Below are 22,275 nucleotides of genomic sequence, written 5' to 3' on the forward strand. Positions count from 1 at the left end.
TGGCGCAGTAACTCTCTCGCATCTTGAACACCTCAAGAGCGCCATAAGAGAAGTGATAAAGGAGGGACTAAAAGAAGAAAGGAAGAAAGAGGTGCTAATAATTTCACCACCTGGGGACACTGACGTAGCACAGTGCACAGGCGTCTATTGCATTTCACCTCCGTTGAAACGCGGCCGCCGCGGTCGGGTTCCACCTGGCTCAATAGCCGAACCCCTTCCAATCACAGGAGCCACCAGGTCGGGCATGAAGCAGTGGAAGACAGAATAGGAAAATTAGAGCCGTAGTGGTAGATGAATTTCGACTACCTGACTTATTTAACATGCACTTACATCGTAATGCACGTGAGCCTCTTTAGAGCGCTAGCTATTCCTGGCGCGCTACTTGGTTTCACTACGCCCGCGAACACGTGACCACGTGTGCAGCTGTGCGCACAAGAACAAAGAGAACAGCCGGGGAGGAGCAAATTCGCGCATGATATCCTGCGCAACAGGATGAGACGTCACTATACCTCGCAACGAAGTCCATGTGTCACGGCTAAACAGTCGTATGCGGCCCCTGAGGTGAGAGGATGGCCAGCTGCGCGGCTGGCCGACGCGTTAGGTCAGGCGAGCCTGGTGTCGATACCCTATGTTCCGCCGTGGGGAGTTCAGTCGAGGCGAGAACTCTCTTATTGAATAGAAAGAACGGCGTCGTGCAGACAACTTCAGGGACGCGAGAGTCAAGCGATACGCAACAGTTTAGAAACGCGCTGCGTTTGGTTCCTGGCAAAGAGAATAGATTGGCAGGTCGTCCGTCGCCGCATTCTTACCTTGCGGCGTTACCGTAGTGCACTCGCATTGCTCGTCACGCGACGCGCTTTGTATTCGATTAAACAGTCTTTCTTGACAAGCTACGCAGTAAGTGAGACCACCGCCAACCCTTTCGATTGACTCTGCTCTTCGCATTGCGATTTCTACGTTTGAGTTTCATACCGCGAGTTTCAGCCGTCAAGAAATCAAGCTATGTTCCGCAACCCGCGCCAAATCTTAACGAAGACATATCAGCCGGCTGAACGTTATCTCGCGGATGCGCGTGAACTAGTTATGCTAATTTAGCTGCATATGTTATCTTTGTGCTTCACCTTAGTCATGAGTGCCTAACTTCGATGTATTGCCCAGAAGATGCAATACCAATAGCTTTTGCATTATTCGCAGCAGACCGGATCGATCACTGTTTTCGTGTCCTGTCACGGACAAGAAGACGACGCGGGCAGGAGCGTCATCACCGTCTGTCAAGTCGTCCTGTTTTTATCGGCTTGCCGTCAAGTAACAATGCCTTCGAGTTCGAGGCAGCAAAGCACGTAAGTTGTTTGAAGTGCTATGCGTAATTCCATTTGTTTATTATGTTTCTATGTTACCTGGCATCGAGCGCGGTGTAAAAAAAAATGCAAAATATAAAAATATTCTCGCAATGAACCCCGGAAAAGTTTTTTTCCTGACAGCATGAAAAAAATTGTGTATGCGCACAAGTTGCTTAAGCATATGTGAAAGACCCCACTAAAGCTGCCCTTACAAAAATTTTTGTACAGTCCAAAGACTGTTCATAAGACTTCTATCAAGTCTAGAGACTCTCTACAGACGCCCTAGAGAATGTGTATAGGCAATACAAATCCCATACACCATCTATAGACAATCTATAAATCTATAGGCATACTTTTAGTAGAATTTTGTCTATAGACTGCGAATAGGCAAAAAGAAATATCTGTAGGAAGAGAACAGTCCATAAGAAGGGTATAGAATGTCTATAGACCATTTTATAAGGGTGTAAACATCTCTCAGGAGGTCCAATCGAAGATTTCTTAATTACACTTCAGACTGTTGTGTCATTCATGTCTTGCTAACACTGACGGATCGCCTTGCCCCGATGGAGCAGCGACATCCTGTGGGACGACACCACGTGTCCAGACAACGGAGACTTGGTGCCTACTGCCTCTGAAGTGCAGTCGTCTTGTGGGTGCGACCGGAGGACGTCAAGAACGGATCCAGAGGAAAGCGCGGCGTAAGATGCATTGCAGACGGCCTTGCACTTTTACATTCGCGCTCAGTACGACCTGCAACGAAGCGGGGGTGTTTTCTGAGATTTCCGGATAAAGTAGTCAGGGTAATATAGCGGAAAAATGCGGCAAGATTTGCACTAAGAAAGCGGCACTCTTTATTAAGTGCGTAAAACATTCGTACCATACTAAGTTCCTGCTACCACCATTGAAAAAAAAACAACTCAGAAGAAAAACTTGCCGACCAATCGAACAATACAATTCCCTCTCCGTATGTTACGTGCTGAGAGGTCTGAGAGGACTTCGTAGCATCTGCTCTATTTATGAAGGCGAAGTTTGGGAGCAGTTTGGAGGCTCGCGTTCAAGAATACCACTAGTTTGTCGCGTGGCGTCCCACTCCGTATCCAATGGTTGTCCCCTGACCACTTCGCTTCTACGCTCTTGCAGGTCCATCGTCATGGCGAGGCGAGCTCGACTCTACCCTGCTGTCACATTTGCCAAATTTAATGTGATGGCTTCTCTGGCTCAAGGGTCAGCCTGTCTGCCCCATCTGTGAGTTTGCAGCAACTCGTCATTCGCGCCAGTTTTTTTAGATGTCCACAAGCCATACCCTCGCCATCGTACCAGCCAGAGTGTATGGAAGCCCGTGTTAGAAAGCAGCCCCAAAATAGCCCCCATCCATTTTGAGGCGGATTTAGAGAGAGAGAGGGGGGATTTATGCACATTGCCAGCGGCATAGAATGCTCAATTATCATGGCCTTCGGTACGCCACCACCGCGTTATCAATAAAAAATAAAATTTCTTTCGAACGTTTAAGGAAAACAACCCGGGGCTTTTACATTCTGAGGCCAGAATACAAATCATAGACCACAAAACCAGGTCGGTTCTCAAGCGAAAAAAAGGTGAATCTAGAATGTGCAGTGCCTTAAGACTGTATATACTTTCTGTTTACATATTCCTGACATGTCAGCCAGTGCTCAGCAGCGCTTGACAGAGCGCCAACGTTCGCGACCTTTTGATTATTACAAAACAGGCTAGCTAGACTAAATTGATTATCAGTATTCTGTTAAAAGAAAGTAGAAGGAGAAAGGCGTAGAATACAGTAATTCCAATCCAGAGTCTCTCGGGTCAGAAAGTCTTGCTTGCGGCTTTCATTCAAGAAGACAGCTCCTCAAAAGTTGAATGTCGTCAATTTATTCCTCAAGCTTGAACGAACGCTCCTCAAATTTCGTGACCACAGATCTTGAGCACTATCTGAGGCATCGGATGGCAAGGGCGTTCGTGTTACTTCAGGAAAATAGCGGTAATAATCGATCGCTCCTGTGTGGCTGCTTTCGAGAAGAGTTGTATACCGGGTAACGTCCAAAGTCCGTTATTCAGTGTTGTGCAATGGAACTGCCAGCTATGCACATCGAGAGGCGAAAACAGCTTTTGGGATCGGCGAGGTCAGTGAATTGTAAAGCGGCAGCTCTGCTTCGAAAGGAAACCGGACTGAACCTTCATCCTCTTCTTCGATCCACGAACTTATTTACAGCGAATGGATTAAGAAATGGGTAGACTGTGTCGTATCTGCAACAGTTAAAAGCATGCGATCGACAGAACTGTAGAAGGTGCAGTACGGAACGCCTATACGGGTAGAGTGCGGATTCTGCTCGACTAGGAATAGTCTCTGTAGTATTAAGACGGGTCAGAAGAATAGAGTGCATGAAAGACAGACAACAGGGGATTTGTGGGTGGATTAAAAGAAGTCAATGGTTTAACCTTCATAGCACGTTAGTAGTCATTTGTACCCTCTGGAATTTTTTCGGTCTCTCCTGCCCCCTCTTCGATATAACTAAACGTTGCTTCTGTTTTCGTTTCATCTCGGTTGAGCGAAGCTCGCCACTACATAGTCACTGCCTAAAGAAACGTGAAGGACCCTTCTATATCTGTAAACATCTCCCAGGATGCCAAGTGCATTTTCTTAATTTGATTCTTCTTTGCTCTATCTATGAAGTTGTTCTAACACCGACGTACTGCTTTTTTTCTCTTTAGAAGCAGCGGCGTCCTGCGTTCAATTAAGAGCCAGAATCAACACAACGGAGGCAAATACCCAGTGCCTCTGAAGTGCGATCGTCACGTGGGTGCCATCGGAGGGCGTCGAGACGTGCTTCCTCGCTGAAAGTAAGTGCGATGTGAGCAACATTGCTAACCAGCTTATGCGTTTATAGTCTCGCTCAGTATGACCTGCAACGCAGCGGTGGCGCTTTCTGTGGTCTGCGGATAAAAGTCTGCCTGTTATAGCAAGAGGTTGTGGCACGATATGTACAGTAAAAACCGGCAGGCTTTTTATGCGTAATAATAGATAAGTAACATCTGATTTCTAAACTCCCATCGGCTCATGAAACAAACCTGAACCAATGTTTACGTGTTGCATGTGATAACGAGATTCAACCCTCTATGATCTGCGAAGGGTTTCTTCACGGTGCATGGTCACATTGTCGATCCAGTCGATAAGATCGTATTGAAGTTCTACAAACTTTATCCTACTACATTAAGTACGACAAATGGCACAACCACCTGCGCTACATGGTGTCTCGCGGAGCGCTGACGGTGTGTTGCTATGATCAATTGTAGCAGTGAGAAAACAGGCTCGTAAGAGCACTTCCCTCGTTACTACTATATCTTGAATTTGGATGCATCATACATTGTGTGAACTACTAATGCAATTTTTGGAAAATATATATTGAAAAACACTGGGCGATTGATTTACACGGACGTTTTTTGTGCTTGAATTAGCACTCTTAGTTGTCAAGACTATGAATAATACATGGTAGCCGCCGACTTTAAATGTGAATTCGCCAGGTCCCATTGCTACTGGAATCGCCGCCGTGTTTGCCCACGTCTCCGAGCTAGGCGCCACGCTCGGCACCATACATAGATTTCGGAGCTTTGCGTGATGCCAGTCATTCTTTTCGTTTCACCAGCCGGGGGGAGCACTAGGATCTCAAAGATTTTCGCTCATTGATTCCTCCTAGCGCTATTCAGGCATAACAGAACCGAATGAAGCAAATAAAACCAGTTTCGGTTGGACACGCAGCAAACAACTGTAATAGCCCCTAGCACGAATTCGGTGTGCGCCCAGCGAGTGCCGCTAAGCCTAGCAGGCTATCCGGGTTTTGTTCAGCAGCCCGCCGGTCATTCGGAACTTCTAGTTAACCAATCGAATACTACTAACCCCAATCCATGAGGCGTGATGAGAGATTTGAGCGTCGTGTTCCGTCTCCCCTGTTCAAAAAGGAGAGCAGTTCAAGTGTACACCGGGATATGGTCGCATAGGGTGCAACTCCGGGTCCTCTAGCACCATTATTATACCTTTGCTTCTCGTCTATACTGTTGCATGATGCTTCTGATGCAGGGGCCCGCTTTCTACTGGCATCTCCACATCCCGCATTCGGTGTGATTGCCGTCTCCGGCTGCGCAGTCTACGGCTTCAACCCAACCTGTGAGCTTTCAACTTCTCGTTTGGGTCAGTTTTTGGATGAATTTGATAGGGACGGACGAATCCGTACCCTCGGGATCATAACGAGCGAATTCTTCATGACAAAACACACAGGTCCTTCACTGATATTATTTTTGTAGGTTTCGCATGAAGTTTCGCTCTTCACGCAGGCAGAATAATGCGATCAGCGAAGCGTAAACTATTGGTCTGCTTCATTTACGAGTTTCTTCCATGCTGCCCTATTGTCCACATGCTGTATAGGCACTCTAGAAGAGTTGAAACACAAGAACTCTGCTTATAGTCTTCAAGAAACTGTGTCGAGCTTAGGACGCAATACAACAATAAAATATAACTCCCTTGGTATAGTAATTAAACCCTAATTAGCCGAGAGTTGGTATAGTTTCGTTTTTAACGCATTTTTGGACTAATGCATGGTCTATGCAGGCAGCATCAGCGTTTTGGTCGGGGACCTCCTTAGGAGCGACGGCATCTCGTCCGCTGTGACGTCTTGAGCCGCTCAAACTCCTATGTGCATGCTGCTGGCACATGCTGCTACTGGGGGGGGGGGGGGCGGGGGGTAAAAGAAATGGCCAGAAATAGTTGGCGTCTATGGTGAAGTTCAGCTCATTGGCAAAAACACAACACTGTGAAAGTCGAACAAAGGCGTAGAGACCTCAAGACTGGAGAAGTAGTGCAAAGATGTTCAACAACTGGTGAACAGGTGTGAACAAGTTCACGAAGTGGTTAGAAGAAACTCTGATGAGATCCATGCAGGTGAATGCGACAGATACGTCCCATTTTCTTTATCCCCATTTGGTGTTAACGGGACAAATATGTCCCACTTTTTCCGACTTGACTGTTTGTACGGAAATTGTGAAATTCGGTGAGAGCAGTTTCTGTGCACCTCATCTGCTCGTGCAACATAAAATGTTTCATCAGCACGAGACAGGGCACGTCCAATTAGATCACACTCTAATCGAAATGATACCGCGTAAGCGGAGAGAGAAAAGCCTATTCGTCTTAAACGTATACAGCTCTCCGAAACAGAGAAAGGATTGCGGCTTCGACAGGCTATTCGCAAAAACGAAACAGATAGCGGGCAAAAACCCTATCGTCATTGTCGGGGACTTTAACGCTCATCATCCCGCATGGGGATACAAATATACGCAAATCAAGGGCAGAGAACTCTGGGACAGCATTCTCCACAATGAGCTCATCTTGATCACTGACCCCATCAAACCAACAAGACAGGGCAATAGCGTGAGTAGGGACACTACACCTGACTTAACACTCACCGGAGGCCAAATCACGGCACGGTGGTGTAACACGGGGGAGGACCTAGGAAGCGACCACAAAATTATTGAGATTGTGGTAGAAGACGGACCGCCCACACCGAGACCCAAAAAGGTCGCAGCGGTAAATTGGGATCTATTCAGGGCGAACCTTCCTACCCGAGACGCAATCAGGGACATAGAATCAGGGACATAGGCACAGACCTTCTCGCAGCAGTTAAAGAAGCCACCGAAGAGGTGGAAGCAGACGAAACGCAAGAGGAGGTAGACAGGCGTATGATAGGCCTGTGGCGCAAGAAAAGGGAGCTAGAAGAAAACCTTGCTCAAAACAAGGGGAACAGAAACATACGTAAGCTCCTAGCCAAACAGAATAGAGATATCGAGGAGCCCGCGCTGAACTTAACCAGACAAAACTGGGGTAGTATCTGCGAGCAGATGGACCGCAGAATCAGCAAAGCCAACACGTGGAAAATGCTCAGACATCTCTTAGACCCGGACAAGACAAAGTATGAGGCACGACAACAACTACAGAAGCTCGTATATAAATACGAAGGCACTAGCGATCAACTAATCTCTGAAGTGAGGGACAGGTACTTGAGGTGCACACCACCCACACCCCTCCCCGAGTACAAGGGCGCAGAGAATTCTCTTCTAGATGGGCCCATCACCATCGGAGAGGTTAGGGCGGAGTTGAACAGACTCAGAACTAAAACTGCGGCAGGTCCAGACAGAATCAGCAATCGCATGGTGAGGAATTTGGATGATGCATCAATTAGAAACCTAACAGCGTACATGCAGGAATGTTGGGACAAGGGCCGAATACCACCTTCGTGGAAAGAGGCCAACCTAGTCCTTATTCCAAAACAAGGTAAGAAACTAAGTCTCGAAAACCTGAGGCCCATTTCGCTTACCTCATGTGTAGGTAAGCTAATGGAGCACGATATTCAAACGAGGCTAAACAGATTCCTAGAAGAACAAAAGCTTTACCCCGACACAATGATCGGATTCAGGACACATCTTTCTGCATGCGATGTTATGCTTCAACTTAAAGAACAAGTGCTAGACAACGAAACAGCTGATACCAGAGTAATAGTCGGCCTTGACGTGGCCAAAGCTTTTGACAACGTTGACCACGCAGCCATACTAGAACGCTTAGAAACTCTAAATGTAGGGGGAAAGGTATACAACTACATGAAGGACTTTCTTTCAAACAGAACAGTTACTATCAGCCTAGGAGGGAAGGAAGAGAAAGGCATAAGGCTGGGCAACAAAGGTACTCCCCAAGGCTCGGTCCTATCACCGACACTCTTCAATATTGCAATGATTGGCTTACCACAGAAATTGACGCGTATAGAAGGGCTCAACCACACAATATACGCGGACGACCTCACCCTCTGGGTTACCAGAGGCAGTGACGCGCACATCGAAGGTACCCTCCAAAGAGCGATCGAGGAAATTGAGTCGTACCTAAAACAAGTAGGACTCAAATGTTCTGCCGAGAAATCTGAAGCGCTCTTCCTCGGCCCACAAAAGAGACGAACAAAGCCCCATGAACATGGGATAACGCTAACGGTAAACGGGGACAAAATACCATCAGTGGAGATGATTAAGTACTGGGTCTTAGGATACAGACAAACGGTAAGAACACCGAAACGATACGAAAACTCGAATCGAGTGTAAGCCAGACGTGTAGGCTACTCAAAAGAATAGCAAATAAACACGCGGGAATGAAGGAGACTAACCTCTTAAGACTAGTTCAGTCATTTGTAATCAGCAGAATCACATACGTGGCACCATACCTACGGCTAGCCAAAGCAGAAAAAAACAAGATTGAAATCCTAATTAGGAAAGGCGTCAAAACCGCTCTGGGCCTCCCCCCGTACACATCCACCCAGAAAATTCTGAACATGGGGATTTCAAACACCCTAGACGAGCTCATTGAGGCTACCAGAGTAGCGCAACAACAACGACTTCTACGCAGCCATTCGGGGCTAAAAATACTAGAAAAGCTAGGCTTCGAACCTCGAGCGCGGCTTAAACACACGGAGAATATCCCAACAGACATAAGGAACAAAATCAGAATCCCACCACTCCCAAGGAATATGCATCCGGTACACCATGAGGGTAGGCGAAAGGACAGAGCGAAAGCTCTGCAGAAAAAATTAGCCAATAGACAGGACGTGGTTTACACGGACGCGGCGGAATATGAAGGCAGAACGGGTTTCGTAGCCCTGGCGACCAGGGAGGGCGGAGACCGAGTCTCGTGCTGCAGCACCCAACAGAGTGATGCAACAGCGGCTGAGGAGGTAGCCATTGCGCTGGCTTTAACTCAACGGAATGTTAGGGTGATTTTAACAGATTCCAAATCGGCTATCCGCAACTACAACGCAGGCAGGGTATCTGTCGAAGCAGTCAAAATTCTCACAGCCGGCCCGACACCGGCAGAACTAATTAACCTTGTTTGGACTCCGGCCCACGAGGGCCTCCGGGGAAACGAGACAGCGCACGCATTGGCCCGAGGACTCACACACCGGGACCCCAATGCGGTCTCGTCGAGTAGAGTCCCTTCAGACGAGCGAGGAGCTGAACACGTACCAAGATATTCTTAACCATTACAGATTAGGAAGACAGACATTACCTGGAGCATGCAAGGGCCTCAGCAAAAAGGAAGAGGTCATATGGAGAAAGTTACAGGCGGGAGGTTTTCCGAACCCACTCGCACTAAGCAGATGGCATCCGGAGATCCAAGACCCCAGGTGTAAACAGTGTAATGAAATAGCAGACATGATCCACATGGTGTGGACATGCCCTAGCCACAACGAACCAGACAGGAATATAGAGTCCTGGGAGGCTTTAATGGCCAGCCAGAAAGAAGAACAAAAAGAAGTCATCCGTCTGGCCCTGGACACCGTTGAATCCCAAGGGATCCCAGCCTGCTGAAAGGGGAGGAAGATGACGGCGGTCAAGACTCGTCTTTTTCGCCCTCTGATTCCTTGACGGGTGCAAATAAAGTTATTTCATCATCATCATCATCAGTTTTTTAAAAAAACACTGATGCCTAACAAAGGGTTATGAAGGACTGTGTTCTAGATGCAAAAGTCTCTCCAGTGGTCCAGAATACTGTTTTTGATATTGATTCTGGCAATAGTTCTTACTGCGAAGCTGTATGCCTCTCCCGTCCAAGGAACTTTTCGTGTCGTTATCGCAAGCAAAAAATGTCTGGCTAAAAGTTGAATGCAGAAACACGTCTCCTTTGATAATAGCCATACAGAGAACAGCTCAGTACTCGTTTTCAATAAGGAAAACCACAAAGCAATCATCAAAACCACATGATGGATGATAAGGCGCGTGTGAACAGTGGGAAGAACGTCTGACGCGTTCCGGCAAACATTAGATTTGCAGAGCTGATTCGAACGTAACCTACAAACAAACCTGGTAATCCTACAAACAAGACTGCTTTTGCTAAATCCCTTTAACCTGGTATTGCAACTCGCTGCTCGCTTTGATGTGTTCACGGCTAAATGACGCTGGATGGAGCGTTTTTGATCCCCATTGCCGAACCAAAGACTGTTAGAGTAATGTAATAGATGGCTGTGTCGTTCTCGCCCATGAAAATTCAAATTGTGATACCCTTATAACGTCCTCCAAACAACCGGGTCTTTGCAGTATTCACAAACCGAATTTACGAATTTTTAAGCTTAACTTCTCTGCTTTCTTTTTTTTAAGCTTGACAACATGTGGCTGAAGGCTTGTTTCCAGGAATTTTATTTCCCAGTTATGTGTGTCGCCGGAAGGAGTATAAGATTTAATAAAGCGTAGTACAATTACGCGGTTTATTGCTGAGAGGTTTAAAATATGAATACCTCATACATCATGCTCTAGCACATTATCGCTCCTGAAAAGCCACTAACATATATGACTTCATCTCGTCTCCTCCCGTTTCGTCTCCGAACCATGTCATTGTTTTTCTGTCCCACACTCTTTGGTATGACCCGTTCGCTCAAACTTTTAAAGCGCTAGTGGCGATTGTTTCCTCACTTATTCTAAGCGTGATGCGCATTCACGCCTAAAAATCGCGCTTCCTAAGAATGAGTGAGCGGCGCGTTGCTTTGCGCTTGCCAAGCGTGATTGATGGCAATTCTTTTGCGCTCTTGTTTTAGGCGTGCTGCACTTTCACACTTAGATATCTTGCTTTCACCCACACTTCTTCACGCTTTGCAGGCGAGATCGCATGGCCTACCTCAAGCTTGGCGTACTTGACAGACTTTAGCTCCCCCCCCCCCCCCCCCCGGCCCTAATACCAATTCCAGATTATTTCGTCCAGGCGTCCTAAATTGGCGTCGGTGCTGACGACTCCAAGAACGAGCGTTGGGATCTCACTCAAGGCGGGCAGAACATTGACACTTTTTGCGTAGTTGCGTAGTGTGAATTAGAATAGAATCAGAATTGGAGTACACTGTGGAGTGAAAGACAGTGAACTCAGTATTGGAACAGAATCATAATTGGAATAACTACGTAAGTAATGCAATTTCTCTGCATCAGTGTACTTTATCGCCCTAATTGTTTTTAAATGCAGAAATGAATTCTGTTGCTTGCGCCTCGGTTTTCCCGGCGATACATCTTACAGCTTCCAATTGCTTTCAATAAGCGTTTGCATCCTCGCACCAGACCTGACTGATATGACTATCACAGTGCAAATTCTACTTTATGAGAAGTACTGCTGCCCCTACATCTTTAAAACCACACGCTTTTCACGTGATCGTCTGGGAATGGTGATAGGTTGTCCACTACATCCACCTGAGATCCGGGACTGGAAGTATTAGTATACAAAGACAGTAGCCTTACTAGAATACAGAAGCTTGACTTATGACGCGATGGAATGTTTTTCTACAACAGTTGAACCCAGCGTTCCTCGGGTGTATGAGCAACGTAAGAAACAGAAGTTGTTTGCTAAGGCAGAATACTTCTTGCAAACACTACCGTTGTCGAGGTGTTGCGATTGTTTTCTGCAACTGGTCAGTTCACGATTGCCCCCGTCGACTCTCTCGGGAGGGTTTTACTCCAGTCGACGTTAGAGACTATATCAGCTAGCCAAAGTAATGAACTAAAACATTTGCTTACAACTGCACCAACCCACTCTTCGGGGCCTATGGCATTTAAAAAGGTACGAAATTTTCCACAGTGTTAATGTTAAGCACGATAGTCTCGAGTATGCTTCGATATTCTCTGAAACATTCACGAGGTGATCGCATAGTGAAGTAGTTATGCCTGATATTCTCCAGCAGCATAGGTCATTTGGATGTGGCAATCCGCCCCAAGCCTTGATTAGCCGGCTTCCTCCAAGGAGCTGCATTCTTCATTGTTAATTAATTAGAGTACAGGAAAATACGTTGGACTCATAACCTGCGCTTATGAGTTCACACGATAGATTACACCGTTTGGGGCGTCATTTTATTATTAGATTATAAGATTATTTTATTAGAGCGACGATACACACAGACACTTCGCATAACCAAATATTGGCTGGCACTTTTTTCAATTTTTTCATTTATTTCGCCATTTACACGTTCTAAATGTTCTTATTTCCCATCACTATGCATTGGCGTTTGATTATAAGCATTTTGACGCCTTTTGAATGATTATTAAATTTGGTTTCATGAAAGGAATCGGTGCAGTAACTGTCTCGCCTATCTTAAGGGAAGGGATAAAGGAGGGACTGAGAGAAAAAAGGGCGAGATGCGGTAATGGAAGGGTCGACAATAATTTCGACCACCTGGAGATCCTTAACATGCACAGACATCGCCCAGCACATGTGCGCCCTTTGCGTTTCGCCTCCACTGAAATGTGGCCGCCGTGTTCGAATTCGAACCCGGGAACTCCGGATCAGTAGCCGAGCGCCCTAACCACTGAGCCACCATGGCGGGACCCATTGAACCCCCCTTTTTCCAGTTTTTTCTTCATTTCTTTAATAATCAATTAATTGCATTACACCAATCAATCACCAATCACTAGAACCAACAATTAACATGCAACAATTTTTACTGAGCTTTCGATTGTTTCCGACACGCGCTGCCCACTGCTACTACGCCGATGGCTTTTCGACCGAACGAACTGTGTACGCTATCGGGTAATAGAAGAGTAGCCGTGAATTCACGCCGCGATACGCAATCCCCGAATTGCGACACTACAGGAACAATAAAACTCTGTGAATTAAGCCTACACTTCATTTCGGACCAAATAAAACTGCAACACCTTCCCTTTTCGGGTACAATGCTTGAAGGAAGAAAATATGAAGTCGAGAATTACTTACTATGCGGTCGTTGAGAGATATTCAGTGGTCCCTTCGCACAAGATTCTTATACTGTTTCTTTTTCTCTTGCAGCACCGGCTATTTGGATTCGGCATCATTGAACAGTGCTGCTTTGGTTGGCTTCTTCGTCCTGAACTAGGGGTGCGCGCCTGAGCCCCTCCTGAAGTTGCGGTCGAGTAAGTGTCCATACATCAATGTGATTTATACAGGCAGAATCCTTTATTACCTTTGCTAAATTCCTTCCCCAATTTTCAGTCAGCTTATGCTCTGCAGACTTGTTCTTTTTGGACACTAAGGACATAATCAGAGAGCATTGCTAAACTTGAAAAGTGCTGGTCGTTTAGCATTGCTAAGCGCGAAATATTCCGCGAAAGCTGCATTCCCAGGCGTGCACCACTGCCTGAGGGCGCGACTGAGCTGTTCAATGATCCAGACAGCCAGTTATGTAGTACCTCTCATTTCCTAGCGTCCCTCATAGCCTGAGTCGCTTTGGGACGTTAAACACTAAACAAAGATTCCTTTCCTCAAAAATCATCGGCATCTATAACGTTGCCTATGCGGCAATGAACAGATTGAATGCCGGCGGCATATTCCATACTTCTTAGCTGAAAGACCCTCACAGTATGCGCAGTTTATCTCGAAGAACATCTAAAACTCACACTTTAGACCATATCTGATAACAGGAGATTTCAGTGTGCACTCTCGTCAATAAGGAAGCCGAAGACAGTAGAGGCCGAGTGATGAAATATTTTACTTTATTCAATAACACCTGCCTCCTCTAACGTGTAAACATTGATACTGTTCTCCAAGTTCATGCATAATGAGTTGCCCGGTGTAAGTTTTTGGTCACAGGGTCTTTATTCCTCTTTATCATCGAGCGCTTTTATCACAGTGTGTGTTTATCGATCAAGCATCAATCGTTCACTGAGCAAATCTGCTGCCCGTAGGAGACCTCAGCTGGGTGACCGTTAAAAACGAAGGTCACCCTAATTGGCACTGGAGGACACCGTTATTCTCAAAAGTATGCCCTGCGTCAAAGGCCACCTGTGGGGAAAAGAAATAGCAGACAAAGTTGCTACCTGCAGTGCAGAGAGGGGGAGAGCTCTTTAATGAAGAAGAGATTTTAGCCGGCGTTTGAGAATCGCTGACAATCTGCTATCTTTCTTACGCTTGGAAAGAAGAAATCACTGCTGTGGCCCACACCAGGCAGTGCTGATGCTGCCGGCAATGCAGAGCTTCTATCTGCAATACTTGGGAACACTGTGCAGCACTTTTAATAAGCATTCAATGATTTCTATACGTTTGTTATCTCACATTGCATGAATTTTTTGAATTTTTTTGCCTTCAAACATTAAAAGTGCTGCCTCTCAAAACATTGCTCTGACTTTGGCAGGCCACTTAAGGCGTCGTAGTCTTTGTATCCGACGGCGTCACTCCCATTGTTTCATGCCTCGGCTGACAAACTGTCCATTATCCTGGGGCCGGTGCAAATTCTGTGCGGTTAACACGAAATCACAAATGCAATGTCTGAGTGCCCACGAGACTGTCCGCAATCCGCCAGCCTCTAGCGTGTCGTCTTGAAGGGCTTGAGTCATACGTGTCACGTGGAGTCGAGGTGTGAGTTCCATCTGTGGCCGTGTAAGTGTATTAAGGTTGAGGTGCTCTTTCTAAAGGGTGCGCTATATGCGTAAGCCTTGTGTTGTTTCTTGGCGTTTCCCGACGCGCGGTCTGATGTTCTGCGCATGCAAAATATCGAAATTTAGTGCCAAACTTCCGGCTCAGCCTCCGGGCTGATCTCAACACTTTTTCAACGGCGTATTTTGCGTCCAAACATCTTATAATCCAACCTTAGTGGTAACTCACATGCCAAGGGCAATATTTAATGATTTTTGAGCATGTAATTGTTGGTTAAATAGGATAAAAAGTAGAGTGCGAAATTTGCCTTCGGGTGACAGGTTTAAACGATCATTTTGGCTCAAAAGCCTTTGAAGGCAATCTAAATGGGAACATGCACCGCCAAGCATGCATGATCAATGATGGGCGAGCTATCTGTTTGTTAAAACAAAACAAGAAAACCTTTCTATAACATTTGAATTAGAACCGCCTTATTACGCGTTCAAAAACACAACACTAATCCATTGTGCTACACAGGTGCAACGCGAATGACGGTTTTCAGTTCTGCTCTTACACCATTCCGCAAATATCCTTGTATTCTCGCGCATGCGCAGGACAGTAGCCCGTGTGCCACAAATTGTCTGGTTGCATTCTTCAGTTTGCCCGGAAAAGAGGTTGTATGCAATGTGTTGCCACTGAACACCTCAATCACATTTGAAGGAAAGTAAGCTTTGACAGGTGGAGAGAAAAAAAAATTAGCAGTGGTTTAGCACTGGTTAAACCTGGAGTGACGCGTAGCTACAGCTGGCCACGCTGGAGGCTCGAAATGCTACTGTAATATAGCTACCCCTACAAAATGGCATCTGCGATTGTCTCACGAACAACCAGCCCACGTTGAGGAAACCCAGATGGTCAGAATAAATCCGGAGCCCTCAGTACGGCGTCCCTCAAAGCACGTACGTCGCTTCGGGATGTTAGAGCCCAGAAGTTATCGGGGTTAAGTATGACACCCACCGGTCTGTACTATAGCGAGGAGGTCATTGCCCGAATTATTTCAAAACAATTTGCCAGAGCCCGCCGTCATTGTTTGACCGCAAAACATACATAAGTACACGCTTCAAGGAGCTTTCTATGTGGACAATAGTGGCATCAGCGATTGTCTCTGCCGCTGGAACTAAGCCGCTTCTGTCGTGCCAAACAGCGCACGTTAACGAAACAGTGCAAGAAGGAAGGGAATGAATTACGGCAACGAAATGCATGGTTGTGACGAGAATGTGTAGATATTCTTAGAACTTTTCGCAGCGCAAGAAGGAAGGGAATGAATTACGGCAACGAAATGCATGGTTGTGACGAGAATGTGTAGATATTCTTGGAACTTTTCGCGCGATGTCTGTGCACTGAAGTAGTTCTTTTCCTCCGGCAGCACCAGTCCTTTGGATGTGGCAGCCTAGATCAAGACTCATGTGGTCGCCTTCTTTTTCCTGAACTAGAGCGGCTTGCAGGCCCTATCTGCAAGGTGCGCCAGAGTAGGTGCGCCATGAGTGGCATTTCTAACCAGCGTTGATTGCAATTCAGGGCGTGATGGTATTGGGCAGTAAGCTAAGCGCAAATTGGCTACCTGTATAGGCTGATTTATTTTCCTTCAGCTAATCTAGTACCTTCAACATGGGCGCAAACAGCGGCGGTTAATTATCAGTCCTAAATGTCGCCTACTGGTTGACTACTATAAGGAAAGGGGACAGGGGACGATGCGAATTCATGCAGAAATTTGAAAAAGCTAATCATACAACGCATTTACTCGCCTAATGAACACGGTCGCGTAATGAGCGCAGGCTGTACTTGTGCTGTCGAAACGTACAATTTATTGTTTTCTTCGCGTCATTATTGCAGCTGATTCTGTTGACGCGCAAGTCTGCTGATAATAATGAGGGAATGTCTGTGGGTGCCCATTCTTCATTGCGAAACAACTGCACCATGTGTCGAATGCTAAAAGGTGTGAGCTATATGCTAGAGCGAACTGTAGCTGCACACACTTAGCATTTCGGGCCGCTACGTCACTTATGGGTGCGGGATTGAGGTAACCGTATGCTCTCATACACGGAATGCACGCTGAATACTGCATTTCGCTTTTTTGAGAACGTTAGTCATACCGGATGAAGTGCTTGTTCTCCCAATCTAACCTTCCTCCCATTTTTACCGCTTCAAATGATTTCGGGCCACTCCCCCGTAGTGGGTATGTGCCAGCAGCGCCTGAGGCCTTCCGTCCTCCCTTCCTTCCTTCCTTCCTCCCTCGCTTCCTCCCTCCCTCCATCCCTTCTTTCCTTCCTTCCTTCCTTTACTTCCTTTCCCCTTCCTTCCTTTCCTTCCTTCCTTTCCTTTCTTTCCTTCCTTCCTTCCTTCCTTCCTTCCTTCCTTCCTTCCTTCCTTCCTTCCTTCCTTCCTTCCTTCCTTCCTTCCTTCCATGTAGCAAGAATGAGCAATCTAGGCATACATAACATGGGTGCTAGCCAACACTACCAGTACGCAAAGCAGTATCAGCAAAAGACTACCGATAGATCTGTATCATCGAAAGTATTGTAACAGGGGCTTAGGCTGACGCTCAGGCAGCGGCGAAACCACGGCGGCGGCAGTCTCTCCTCTGTTCATGTCAGCAGGCGCACACTCTGAGCGATGACAGTACGGCTACGATGATGATCTTCTTCTTCACAATGGCCCCGGGGAGAAAAGGAGCCATTTTGACCACTCATTGTGCAGACAACGCAACCGGGTCGTATATAGTACGGCTTGAGTCGTTGGACATGCGTTGTCTCGCGACCACGTGGGCGGAGATCGGGAGACGGTGTGAGGTGCTCATTGAGGATGTGCGCTCCAGGACGCGGTAGGGGCCACGGTATTTCGAAAGAAGCTTCTTTGAGAGGCCGGAAGCAGTGGAAGGGATCCACAGCCAGACAAGTGAACCGGGTGGGAAATCCGGATCAAGCTAGCCGTCGTCATGGCGATGTTTTTGGCGCCTCTCAGTGTCTGCCGTGAGCGACCGTGCAATCTGGCGGGAGTGTTCGGCGTGCTGGGCAACTTCATAAACAGTTGTACAACTTTGTCGATGCGAGTGGATGGATGTCGGCCATAGAGCCGAAAAAATGGGGTGACACCGATGGTGGAGTGGGTAGCAGTGTTGTCGGCGTACGTAATATAGGGTATAACTAGGTCCCAGTTCGTGTAGTTAGCAGCAACGTACATCGCCAGCATGTCGCCCAGAGTGCGATTAAATCGTTCAGTTAGACCATTTGTTTCCGGTAGGATGTACAAGTCCGATGAATGATATTGCACTCAAATTGTTCAGTTAGACCATTTGTTTCCGGTAGGCTGTACAAGTCCGATGCATGATATTGCACTCGGCGAGTAGAGCTTTAACAATGTCAGCCAAGACGCGTCCTCCATTACTGAGGAGTTCACAAGGAGCACCGTGGCGAAGTATAAAGCTCTGCATAATGAAGGATGCAGTTTCTGCATACCGGGTCAGGTGACCAATGGCAACAATGACCCAGTGGTTGCCAGCAGCGGTGTACGGCAGAGGTCGTATAAATCGATGCCAACATGGTCGAACGGGCGAGGAGAACAATGTAGTTGTTGCAACTCTCCAGCAGAATGGTGAGGCAGTTGCTTACAGCATTGACAGGACGTACAGGAGCGGAGGTACTCCACGATGAAGTTATACATACCTTCCAGTAGTACCATAGACGGATGCGAGTGTACGTCTTGAAGACTCCCGCGTGGCCGCATTGCGGGTCAGCTTGGAAACTGGTGCAGATTTGGGGCCGGAGATGTCGGGGAATGACGAGAAGCCATTTCTGTCCATCTGACTTACAGTAGCGTTTATAGAATAGATCATCGGGAATTGGAAAATGTGAAAGTTTTGGCGACGAAGGGCGCAGGATGCTGGAGGCTTAGATGGGTTGGAGAGAAAGTCAAGAAGAGAAGCAATCCTTCCACTGCGCAGAGGGTATGGCATGTCACAGATGGTGAGCAAAGGTGCAGTGGGTTCGAGGACGGAGAGGGTGGTAAGCTCGGCCGGTAGCGGGACAGGGCATCAGCGTCCTGATGCTTGCGGCCGGACCTATATACGACACGTATGTTATATTCTTGGACACGGACAGCCTATTGGGCCAGGCGAAGAGAGGGATCTTCTAGCGAAGCAAGCCAACATAGGGCATGATGCTCGGTGACCACGTCAAACGGGCGGCCATAGAGATAAAGTCTCGACTTGCCAAGTTCCAAGAAAATGGCCAAGCACTCTTTTCCGTCACTGAGTATTTGGATTAGGCTTTCGTGAGGATGCGGCTTGCGTAAGCAACCACATACTCCTCGAATCCACACTTGCGTTGGGCGAGGCCAATGCCACTGGCGTCCGTGTGTACTTCGGTTTGAGCTTGAGGGCCGAAGTGACGCAAGATGCCGTGAGAAGACTGCGCAAGGTGTTGTAGGCGTAGTCGCAGGCAGGCGACCAACTCGGAAAATCCTCATTGTTGCAGAAAAGCTGAGGTTAAGGGGAAACAATGGCCGCAAAGTTGTGAATAAAACGCCGAAAATAGGAACAGAGGGGCGTAGTTTCTTAATGCAAGTAGGTTTTGGAAATGGAGTCAGAGCACAAAGCTTGGCGGTGTCGGGGTGGACGCCCTCTTTTGACACAACGTGGCCTAAAATTGTCAGCTCGCGAATTGCCAATCGACAGTTCAGTTGAAGGCAGGAGTCCGTAACGCATGTTTAGACATGCTTCAGCCAGGAAAGATAAGTCGCAAAGTCGGGCGAAAAGATCACGACGTTGTCGAGATAACACAGGCATGACTTCTATTTCAGGCCGTGCAGAATGCTGTATCTCTATGCGCTCAACCGTAGCCGAAGCATTACAGAGGCCAAAGGCATGCCGTTAAATTCATACAGACCATCAGGGGTCACAAATGCTGTTTTAGGGCGGCCATCGGCTGCCATGGGGACCTGCCCGCACCCAGGGCGTAAAACGAGAGCAGAGGAGAGTTCCACTCCTTGAAGGCAGTCCAAAGCATCATCAGTGCGCGTAAGAAGGTAAACGTCCTTTCGCGTGATGTTATTGATGCGGCGGTAATCAACGCAGATATGAATAGTTATCTTTCTTCTTCACGAGCAGCGCGGGCGAGGCCCAAGGACTGTTTGAGGCTTGAATCGCGCCGCTCTGAACCATCGTGTCAACTTGGTCTTGAATAACTTGGCGCTCACTAGCCGAGACATGATACTGGCACTGACGCTGAGGGTCGTGGTCACCGGTGTCGATGTGGTGGGCGACAGTCGACGTGCGGGTCAAAGCGGGTTGGTGTGAATTGAAGGAGCAACGAAACTGATGAAGGAGCGCGAGAACTGGTGTGCGTTGATGTGCATGAAGAGAGGCGTCGATTGAGAGAAGGAAAACGTCTGGAGGCGAAATGTCGAGTGCAGGAACCGGTGGGCAGAGGGCATCTAGTTCGAGGGACGGCGAATAGTCAGTTTCAATGCGATAGAGAATGAAATCAATGACCTGCACCGTTGCCGTCGCTAACAAGGTCAGAAGTGATGGGCACAAGAACAGTCAGGTTGTTCAGTGTCTTCGGCAACGACGGCTTTGGCAGGAGCAGCAGAAGGGGCATAGGGAGATGCAAGGAATTCCGGAGTTAACATGAGCGCAATCAATGACTGCCTATTGGCGGGACAGGAAGTGCCAACCCAAGATGATTTCTTTAGAACAGGTTGGCAAAATGACGAATTCAATCACGTAGAGGATTTCCTGAATTAAGACGCGAGCCGTCGCTAACGGCGCAATAGCCTGCGCGCTTTCGGTGTGCAGCTAGAATCCAGAAAGTCGGGTCGTCCCTTATCGTAAGGAGCGGCAAAAGGAGGCGGCCATGGCAGAAACAGTAGCACCCATGTCGAAAAGCGCCCGAACAGAAACAGCCTCTACAGAAACGGCGATCAGGTTGGCGGCGCATAATTGAGGCCTTGTACATTTCGCTGGTGGTGCAGTTCTCGCCTCAAGAACTGCGGCGTCTAGTTTTCCTCTTGCGAAAGATTCGGGCGCCGACGCATTATAGAAAGGGAGCGGCGACTAGGAGAAGGTGAGCGCTGGGTGCACGGAAAAGGTAGTGCGATCAGGTGAAAGCGGGCGAATCTGCGGCGCCTCGGCTGGCGGTGAGTATTCACTGGGAGGAGGCCAGTAACCGGCATCTGGGGAGATTGGCGCACGATGACGGCAAATCCTGGCCACGTGACCAGGAAGTCCGCAAGAGTATCAAATAGGCCGATTATCACTAGTACGTCAGTGAATGCCTGTCGATGCGGTCGCAAAAAAGGCGTCGGGGCGTGAGGAACTTGAGGCACAGGCGCTTGAGGTGGAGTGTAGGTTGGGCGGTATTTAGGCGGCCACCGCCGTGCAAAGGCGGCAGCGTAGGTCAGGGGTGCAGCGACAGGTGCGGGCGGCTGTGCTGGTGCGGGCGGAGGGACCGCTGGAAGGGCCTCAGCCACTTGTTCGCTGATGGCAGTGCGGAGGTACTTTCAGCAGAGATCTGTGAATGTCAAGTAGACAATGCGATTATGCCTATACGAACATTAACCCATTATCTTTAACCGAACAACTGTCATCCGTGAAAACTGGATCTTAACAGGGTAAACTGAACTACAAGTGCAGCGAATTCGCATTTTTTTTAAAACTACGCAAATAGACAGTCATTTTTTTCACAGTTGAATGGGCAGATTTTACTGCGTGTAGGCCCGAACATCCCCCTTTATTGGAACGTAGAAAATAAGCTCGTTCCTATTCTCGCAGTGCTGCCGAGGCTGGCAGGAGAGCATCTACAGCACCAGCCGAGCACGCGACCGCATCCTCTGGTTGCGGCACCAGGGCAACACCCAGCCAGATACGTCACAGGTTGGTAAATCATTATGATGTCATTAATTCCACAAGGTCCCTGGGCTCCCCTGCAGTATTTCCGGTGTCGCACATATTGGTTTTCAATTTTTCTCAGTATCGTTTGCGCGAAGAAAATGCAGCCGTGGAAATATGAAGCAGCATTTAACGCGGAAGACAAAACACGGTTTGGTATCAGAGAATTGAGTGAAATATTTATCTAGCTTATGTGAATGAATGCTCCCTCTTTGCTGTACTCCTCCCGTTGTTGAGCACGGTAATCTGGTACTGAAGGGATGAGTAGAAGATCTAGCACACAACCCAGGAGCTACACCTGAGTAGCATCAGTTAATTTAGCCAGCTGATTTCATGTGCTTCCGTTTGATTACATAATTGTCGCGGTGGCAAAATTTTAATTCTTACCGTAACCAAACAGCCCGTGAACAACTGCGTACACAGTACGCAGGTTCAAGGAAGCAAGAAACACGAAGGATCTGGAACAAATATCGGCTGACTGGCGAGCGGCCCTATCAAAACGCACGACAGAATTTTTTGTTGCTCGACACAATTGTGTCGCGAGCAAACCATTTTTGTCGTGCATTGTGTTGTGCGACAGAGGTTCGTATCCAGGGTTACTT

General features: G+C 47.7%; 1 long non-coding RNA gene across 1 annotated transcript in view; it reads left to right on the top strand.

The window, feature by feature from the left end:
* The first annotated feature begins 1,231 nt into the window (after positions 1-1,231).
* The window catches only part of LOC144100510 (uncharacterized), a 77,215-nt gene continuing 56,171 nt past the window's right edge, over positions 1,232-22,275 (top strand). Inside the window, exons 1-2 of the long non-coding RNA XR_013307699.1 lie at positions 1,232-1,340; positions 1,913-2,038. This is a non-coding gene — a long non-coding RNA (uncharacterized LOC144100510). The remainder of the gene's footprint in view (positions 1,341-1,912; positions 2,039-22,275) is intronic.

This window comes from Amblyomma americanum, chromosome 8 (genome assembly GCF_052857255.1).
Source record: "Amblyomma americanum isolate KBUSLIRL-KWMA chromosome 8, ASM5285725v1, whole genome shotgun sequence".
Taxonomy (NCBI): domain Eukaryota; kingdom Metazoa; phylum Arthropoda; class Arachnida; order Ixodida; family Ixodidae; genus Amblyomma; species Amblyomma americanum.